Genomic DNA, 9,665 nt, shown 5'->3' with positions numbered 1-9,665 from the left:
AGCTAATCTTTCTAGCATTTGATCCATGAACGGTAAGGGAAAGTGATCCTTCCGGGTGGATTTGTTCAACTTCCTATAGTCCATGCACATTCTCCACCCGGTTACCGTCCTTGTAGGAATCAATTCATTCTTGTCATTTCGCACTACCGTCATGCCTCCTTTTTTGGGAACTACATGAACCGAGCTTACCCACCTACTATCCGAAATAGGATAGATAATGCCCGCGTCAAGTAGCTTAAGGACTTCTTTCCTTACAACCTCTTTCATGATGGGGTTAAGCCTTCTTTATGGCTCAATTGAGGATGCATCCTCATTTTCAAGAAGAATTTTATGAGTACACAAAGAGGGACTAATCCCCTTGAGGTCACCAATAGTGTACCCAAGGACACCCTTGAACCTTTTGAGCAAAGAAATGAGTTTTGAGGTTTGGGTGTCATCAAGTGCACTATTGATGATGACGGGAAAAGTGGAATTGTCACCTAGGAATTCATACTTCAAAGAAGAGGGAAGAGGTTTAAGTTCAGCCGTAGGAGGAGGCGTGGAACTCTCCTCCTTCTTACCAACTTCCAACACTTCAAATTTGGGAGCTTGTTCATGAATTGGAGCCGAATCCAATATCCATACATATGCAAGAGTCTCAATATCTTTGTCATCGACCTCATACCCACTAACAAGACAAGTCTCCAAAGGATCCATGGAGGAAGCTTTTGGGTCATGCTCCTCCATGGGATTCTCAAGAATGTCTATAATGCAACAAGTGTCACCGAGAGATGGAGCTTCCATAGACTTGTGGAGTTCAAATTCCACTCTATCTTCACCCACTTGTAAAGACAACTTGCCACTATTTACATCGATCATAGCTCCACCGGTAGCAAGACAAGGTCGCCCCAAAATAATAGGCACATTGTAGTCCTCGGGCATATCCATAACAAAGAAATCACATGGTATGACAAGCTTCCCAACAACCAAGGGAACATCTTCAATCACACCAATGGGAAATTTGACCGACCGATTGGCAAGTTGAAGCGAAACTCTAGTTGGTTTCAAATCTCCCAAATCAAGCCTCTTGAAGATTGAAAGTGGCATGAGGCTCACACTAGCCCCCAAATCACACAATGCTCTCTTAATAGCCACCCCTTGGATAGAACAAGGGATTGAGAAGCTACCCGGGTCTTCTAACTTGTTTGGAAGCTTGTTGGTGTGAGTAAGAATAGCACTACATTCCTTGGAGAGGTTGATGGTTTGCACCTCTCCATTCTTCTTCTTCAAGGTGACAAGTTCCTTAAGAAACTTGCCATAAGATGGAATTTCGGTAATCATATCAAGGAAAGGAATAGTGACATTCATTCCCTTCAAGATCTCAACAAACTTCTCATATTTCTTTTCAATTCTAGGCCTTGCAAGCCTTTGTGGAAAGGGCACCGATGCTACATACTCCCTTGGTGGTGGAGTACATTCTTTGGCGTTAGTTGCAATAGGCTCATCTTGCTTTGGAGGATCAACCATCTCCATCTCCTTAGACTTCTCCACCACAATCTCATCTTCTTTCACAACTTCAACCGGGTGCTCTTTCACTACTTCATTAGTCACCCTCTTCCTCTTCCACTTAGGAGATTTCTCAACCTCCTCCAATTGCTTAACACTCCTCAAAAATACCGCATTCATCTCCCTTGGGTTAACCGTATTACCCGGAAACTTCCCCGGATTTTGAGCCAATTGACTCAATTGTTGAGAAATTTGGGCCACATGAGTTTCCGTAGCCTTTTGTGATGCCCGTATTTCATCATTCACCCGGTTTTGTGAGGCAATGTGGTTATCAAGCTTTGAGTCGGATTTTTGATTTGCAATAATCAATTGTTCGAAGGCTTGTTCCCAAGATGGTTTTTGAGGGGTTTGGAAGTTTTGGTTTTGTGGTTGGAAATTTTGGGTTTGTTGTTGATTGAAGTTTTGCCCCTTGAAACCCCCAAATGGTTGTTGGTTTTGGGTGATGAATTGTTTCCCTTGGAAACCGGGTGGAATTTGTCTTTGGAATTGAGAGTTTTGATTGAACCTTTGTTGTTGTTGAGGTTGGGAAGTGGTTGGATTTTGAATGTTTTGTGAAGCATAAGACAATAAAGGGTGAGTTCTCTTTCCATTGACAAATTGGTTGTTGTTATTGTTGTTGAACCCTTGCCTTGCACTAGTGGACTCCCAAATTCCATTTGCTTGCTCATAGCTTTCCTCTTGGAAGGGTGCAATCAAGGGACACCCAATGGGAGTGTGCCCTTGTTCACCACACAACTCACACGACAAGACTTGCCTCATATCGGAGCCCTTAGGTTTTGAATTTAGCAAAGCAACTTGTTGGGTGAGTTCATCTAGCATTCCCTTGACTTCCACATTCAAAACCGAATTAGAATCTTTGTTCTTGCCTTTTCTTGATTGCCTATCACTTCCCCATTCCATAGTTCTTGAGGCCATCTCCTCAATGAGTTCTTTTGCCGCTTTATGCCCCAAAATGTCCAAGGCACCTTTTCCCGATCCCGCATCCAATGAAAGCCTAAGGTCTTGAGTCAACCCCTTGTAAAAATTGTTTACTAGCTCGGCTTCGGAAATGCCATGGTGAGGGCATAACCGTTGGAGCTTCTTATAACGTTCCCATGCCTCATATAAGGTCTCATCCTCTTCTTGAGTAAAGCTTTGTAGTTCACTCTTGACTTTGGCCGTTCTTGAGGGTGGAAAATACTTGTTCAAAAATGCCGAAGCCAACTCATCCCATGTTTTGAAGGAATCCGGGTCACAATTCTTCAACCAATCCTTGGCCGAACCCCTAAGTGAACGGGGGAACAACCTAAGGCGAACCGCGTCATCGGAGACCCTATTTGACTTGTACATATCACAATTTTCAAGGAACTCATTTAGATGATCGTTTGGGTTCTCCAAGGGACTTCCTCCAAATTGGTTGTCTTGAACAAGGTTGAGCAAGACATTCTTGATCTCAAAGTTATTAGCTTGAATTCTCGGCCTTTGGATGCTTGGATTGACTATGTGCTTAGGAGCCATAGTCTCTCTTATCGGAACCGGATCACCCATGGTGTTAGGTTCTTCCTCTAAAACCCCAAAAGGATTTTCAAACACTTCGGTAGCTTCTTGGTGATTAAGTTCTTCAATAGGTGGAATATCAAGTAAACCCCTTCTTCTTAAAGAATTAAGTCTTCTTGCCGTGGCTTCAATTTCGCGGTCAAGTTGATATATCGGTTGACCTCGTCTTCGTCGCCTACTCATGCAAAAGACCTAAGCACTTGAAAGAAAGGATTAGTAACAAAAGACTTAGTCTAAACTAGAACAAAAACGATTAATATCAAGCCGTACTCCCAGGCAACGGCGCCAAAAACTTGATGGTCTCAAGTTAAACCTCGCAAGTGCATGATTTTATCGTTGTACACTCTAGAGGGTCGATCCACAAGGAGTAGGGGTGATTACTAATTGTCTATATTCTTGAGCTTAGCTAAGTCGATAGATAACAAAGGGGGAGGCAACAAACTAGCACTAAATTAACCAATTAAAAGACTATAAACTAGACAAGAAAAGAACAAGCTAAAATATAAGGGATAGATCAAATAAAGAGAAAGACTAGAACTCGGTCCGACCATGAATATGAGTAATTCCACATACTAATCGTCTAGGCTAATCAAAAGGGGTAAGTAGGTGAGGGGGAGATGGCTCTAATTCGCCTAAGACCTCCCTCTCGGGTTCGAAATAGGACACTAGCTACCCCGGCTAACCCCCCTCTCGGGTTCGAAAGCCGGTATCCCCAACTCAAATCCCGACAACCCCAAGAACATGCATTTTCCCAAGGAGGTCAAGTAAATGGTCAAGGTCATTAAACCCTCATCGTATTCCGGGTCATCCCACTCCCTCTCTCGAGGGTCGATTTCAAACACTAATCTAGAGGGACCCTTCCTTGGTTCTCCCTTTCGGTCTCAACCTTAGTCGGTGACAAGGGTCGGTTCCCAAATATCCAACTAACGACCTAACCAACTCTCGTTGGTGGTCAAAGGTCAAGAGTCGACAATACCCAAGAACCAAACCTTAAACATGAAATTCCTCTAAACTACCCTCACCAATTTCCCCCACAAAATTAGCCCTTAATGATAATTAGTTAGTGAAATTACCCACATCGGGTCAAACCGAGTCCTAGAAGGAGACTACTCACTAATCATGTTCTTAATAGCAAGATAAACAACAAAGATGGAGACTTTGAACACAAACATGGGTGGAAGATGGATTTTACTACTAAACATGCAACAATCCAACAATAGTTGTAAAGAAAGATGGTTTAATCTTATAACAAGGGTGATTAAACTAAAAGACACAATCTTTAACCAAATCAACTCAAAGATTAAGTCTTTGAGGACAACTATCCAAGTATGAACAAATGAAAGAGAACCAAAGGAGAGATGAACAATGAAAAGATGAACAATGGTGAAAATAACAACAACAAACAAACAACAACAACAATTTTAACATAAACAATCAAACAAACATGAAAGAAGAACAAAATGTAAACAAATGAAAATAGGGAGAGAATTAATACCAACACAATAGTGAAAGAGGAATTTGGATAGAAATAATAAAGAAGGAAATCCTTCAATCTTCTTACAAACCCCAAATTCAATCACTAATTGATTGAAGAACTTCTCTAATTAAGGAAAGATTAACAAAGAGATTAACAAAGTTTTAAGCTTGAAAGGGTAAATATTCTGGATCTAGGGTTGTGTGTACAAAAGGGTTTAAGAGGGGGTATTTATAGGCTTGTACAAGATTAGGAAGAAAAGAGGAAGAAAAGAAAGAAAAGCCCAAATTCTCGTGCTGCTGTGTTTTGCCGGTGCACCGGTTGCCGGTGCTCCAACCGGAAAAACCATGCAAGGATTTAAAATGTCTGGCATCCGTGTTTTGCCGGTGGGCCGGCTGCCGGCCTGCCGGCAAAACACCTTCTTCAGGACTTCTTCTTCTTTGTTGATGTGTGAAATGCGGTTGACCGCTGCAGGTGCTCTACCGGCGAGCGAGTCAAGCTTGTTTTTCACCAAATTCTTCAATTAATTCCACTTGCTGTGCTTTACCGGTGGGCCGGTTGTCGGCCTGCCGGCAAAACACAGTCTTCAACTTTTCTTCAAAAACTTGAGGGATTCTCTGGGGTGTGTTTTGCCGGTGGCTAGACCGGCTGCCGGTCTGCCGGCAAAACACACTCTTCACCATTTCTTCACCTCTTCTTCATGTAAAGGCAATGGGGTGCCTTTCTTGCCCCAATTTCTCTATACTTGGGTCGTTTCCTACAAAAGGATACACAAGGTAACAAGTATGGGCATTGGGCACAAAATGCAAGGAAAAACACCCGAAACCGACTCGATACGAGTCGGTATGCATAAAAGAAAGAGGGAATTAAGAGTAAGTTAATCGTATATCAGACCACTTAAGGGGGAACTCAATAGGAACATTAATTTTATGGGGCTTGTCATCATCAAAGGGGGAATTTGTTAGGACCTATTTGTTGATGATGACATGCCCAATTTAACCGTGTTATAAGTGTACCATTTCAGGAATAATGCACCCTTCTCAAGCAAGAATTAATCAATGTCAAAGTCAAGAATGGTTGATAATTTGCTACCCAAGATTTAGAGTCAATTGTGTCATCTAATGTACAAGTTAGGGAGTAGAGTATTTAAAAGCAATAACAACGATCCACGACTCTTTACCCTTACAAGTAACAATAGCCTGGACTGTCACTATGGTCCGTAACACTTGAAATTCAATTTCCTTTCGAAAATCCTTTTTATCCTTTTTAAATGGATTAGATTTAAATAACAACTTTCAGATTTTTTTTCTAAAGATTTGGGTTTCTAGAAAAAGAAAAAGGTTTAGCTAATTATCAATTCAAATTGTTTCCTCTTTGTGCCAATTTGACTCCTTAGTCTTTTGTAAAAGAAGGAATGCCTTTTTGCCATTTTTGTGAAAGCTTGTCATCTTGTGACTTGTTTTCCACTCTTTGTTTTCTGAAAAATCAAAGGCTTCTTTTGGATAATTACAAACTTTATTTTCTTCTTTTACCTCTCAATAAAAGTACCTTCTTTTGTACAAGTTTGGGGAAGTGTTGGTCTTCATCACATGTGAAGACCTTTGACTCACAAACCCTAGCTTGCCTCCTCTTGTGTGCCTCCTCTATAAAAGGAACCCTTCTCTTCACTTTGGAAGCAAGACTCTTCAGAGAAATCAAAGTATTTTTGCAAAATTAGTTTTTAAAGAACACGAAATTTTCTTTGCAAAAAATCTTCTAAGTCTTCAACTGTGACAGTCGAAATCACTGTTACTTCACAATGTTCTACCCTCTCATCTAGAAATCGTTTGTACCAATAAGTTGTCCTTCTCAATTCTTTTTAAGAATCAGTCTAAGGAAACTTGGTTTGAAAACATTCTAGTTAGAGTGTAGAGTTTGCAAAATTGTTTTTCAAGTTTTCAAATCCTTTTGATATTTTGCAAAGCTTTCAAAGTCTTCAAGTGTTACAATCACAGTGACTGTTGCTTTAAGTATTAAACTCTCTCACTTATGAACCGTTTGATCTTGTAAGTTATCCATATCAATTCTTGTTAAAGAATCAGTCCGTGGAAATTTGATCCTTGTAAACGTTCTAAGTTAGAGTGTTGAGTTCTAGGACGGAGTAGTCCTTTAACTCTTGTGGCAACCGAAGTAGGTTGTGAGTTGTTGAGTTCTAGGACGGAGTAGTCCTCTAACTCGTGTGGCAACCGGAGTAGGTTGTTGGTAGTTCATAGACGGAGTAGTCTTAGAACTTGTGTCGCAACCGGAGTAGGTTGTTGGTCCTTTTGTTGTTAGTGTTTCAAAGTAGTCGGAGTAGATTACATCACTTATCAATAAAAGAAGATTGGACGTAGGCCTTTAGAGTGTCGGCCGAACCAATTCAAAATCGTTGTGTTGTTTATCTCTTCGCTTTTTATTCCGCTGCTTTTTATTACGTTTGTATTTCTTTTGCTTAACTCTTGAAGTAACAGTTCCACATACTGTCACATTTGGTCTGCAGTCTGTACTTCATAAACTGAGACAAATAGCTACAGTCAGAACAATTGTTACTTTCATACTACAGCAAACGTCCATTTTAATACTCGTTTAATCTCTCAATATTATTCGAAGTATTCTTCTATCTCTTTTCATCCTACAACTCACTTTAAGTCAATAAAGTTGAAGTTAAATTTTTAAATAGTACCTAATTCACCCCCTCCCCCTCTTTGGTACTTGAATCCATAAACTCAACAGAAATGCTGTACTCATCTTCAATGTAGTTCCCAAAGACTCCTGCAACTCTTTCCAAAACTGTGAGATAAATATCGAATCTCTGTCAGATACTATATCCTTAGGCGCCTCATGCAATCTCACCACATTCTTCCTATAAGCCATAGTTAATTGTGCCTTAGTCCATGTATCTTTCATTGGCACGAAATGAGCTGACTTGGTCAACCGATCCACTATAACCCATATCATGTTGTTGCCTTGTTGACTCTTCGGTAAATCCACAATGAAATCCATAGAAATGGACTCCCACTTCCACTCAGGTACCTCAAGAGACTGAATCTTACCTTGTGGTCGTCGCTGCTCCCCTTTCACTCGCTGACATGTCAAACAACGACCCACGAACTCAGCTGTTTCTTTCTTCATCCCAGGCCACCAGAAAGTGTTCTTCAGATCCTTATATAACTTGTCACCGCCTGGATGTACCGAGTATGGTGTGCAAAGAGCCTCTGTCATAATCATCTTTTTCAGCTCCTTATCATTAGGGACACGCCACCTCCCATCAAATCTCACACTACCATCTGTATGAATAGAGAATCTAGACATTGTACCTTTCTCTACTCTAGCTCTCCACTCCACTATCTTGGGATCCAACGCCTGTTTACTGCGAATATCACCATAAAGATCAAGCTGCACTGTCAAATCTCCCATAGCATCCCCTTTCTGAATCATATGTATCCCAAACTTCCCCACCTTATCTCTCAATCTCATCAAATATATGGTTGTGCACAAAGAATGCACACTCTTCCTACTCAAAGCATCAGCAACCAGATTGGCTTTCCCTTCATGGTAGATAATATCCATGTAATAATCGCCAATCAACTCCATCCACCTCCTCTATCTCATGTTCAACTCCTTTTGAGTGAAGATGTACTTGAGACTCTTGTGATCCGAAAGTACCTTAAAGGTCGCCCCATATAGGTAATGTCTCCAAATCTTAAGAGCAAACACAACTGCACCCAACTCCAGATCATGCGTCGAATAATTCTCCTCATAAGGCTTCAATTGCCGAGAAGAATAGGCAATCACTTTCCCATTTTGCATCAACACACAACCCAACCCATTCTTTGAAGCATCCGTATACACTTCCTAGTTCTCACTCCCTTCAGGTAAAGCTAAGATTGGAGTTGTGGTCAAACGCTCCTTTAATGTTTGGAACGTCGTCTCACAACTTTCATCCCAGCGAAACCTGTTCTATTTCCTCATCAAAGCTGTCATAGATCTAGCAATCTGGGAGAAATCTTTCATGAACTGTCGATAATACCCAGCTAAACCCAAGAAACTTCTGATCTTAGCTACATTCTTTGGTGCTTCCCACTTGGTAACTGCCTCAATATTTGCAGGATCCACATCTACCCCTTCCTTTGAAATCACATACCCCAGAAAAGCAACTTTCTCCAACCAGAACTCACACTTGGACAACTTTGCATACAACTAATGCTCCCTCAAGGTCTGAAATACAATCCTCAGATGCTCCTCATGTTCCTCCTTAGTCTTAGAAAAGACTAAGATGTCATCTATGAACACCACCACAAACTTGTCCAAGAACTGACTGAAGACTCGGTTCATCAAATCCATAAACACTGGTGGTGCATTAGATAACCCAAATGGCATCACCGCATACTCATAATGACCATACCTCGACGTGAAAGCTGTCTTTGGTATGCCCTCCTCCCTAATCTTCACCTGATGGTAACCCGAATCAATCATAGAAAAGACTGCTGCACCACTCAACTGATCAAACAAATCATCTATCCTTGGCAAAGGATACTTGTTCTTCACCATTACTCTGTTCAGCTCCCTGTAATCTATGCACAACCTCAGGCTCTCATCTTTATTTTTCACAAATAAGACCGGTGCTCCCCACGGTGATACACTACGTCTAATGTATCCCCTCTCAATCAGATCATCTAACTGCTTCATTAGCTCCTCCAACTCCTTAGGACCCATACGGTACGGTGCCTAAGAGATTGGCCCCGTCCCCGGTTTTAGCTCAACACTGAAATCTATCTCCCTCTTCGGTGGTAACCCCGGAATCTCTTCTGGAAAGATATCTGCAAACTCTCCCACAACTGGTATCTGCTCTACTGTCGGACTCTCCACACTGTTATCCCTCACATGGCACAAAATCAACGGGCACCCCTTTCTCAGATAGGTATGGACGCAGGACCACGGGGGTCGCTCGGGAGAAAAGCGAGCAAGATTTTGTATTTGTGGAGTCGCCACCAATTTATTGTGGAAAATTGGAAACCGTTCGAATACCTCGTGCCATGTCAAGACACAAAGTAATGACATGAACACTAAGAACTCATTACCCTTAGAATTC

The 9,665-nt window shown here is 41.4% G+C and overlaps 1 non-coding gene across 1 annotated transcript; it reads left to right on the top strand.

Moving 5' to 3' along the window:
- The first annotated feature begins 2,593 nt into the window (after nucleotides 1–2,593).
- Nucleotides 2,594–2,700, top strand: LOC141644734 (small nucleolar RNA R71). Its single transcript, XR_012544344.1, has one exon. It is a non-coding gene; the product is annotated as a small nucleolar RNA R71 (small nucleolar RNA).
- Nucleotides 2,701–9,665: the final 6,965 nt, after the last annotated feature.

The sequence above is a fragment of the Silene latifolia genome, chromosome 2 (genome assembly GCF_048544455.1).
Source record: "Silene latifolia isolate original U9 population chromosome 2, ASM4854445v1, whole genome shotgun sequence".
NCBI lineage: Eukaryota > Viridiplantae > Streptophyta > Magnoliopsida > Caryophyllales > Caryophyllaceae > Silene > Silene latifolia.
Note: the sequence above shows the minus strand (reverse complement) of the source record. Positions and strands in the feature narration are given on the sequence as shown.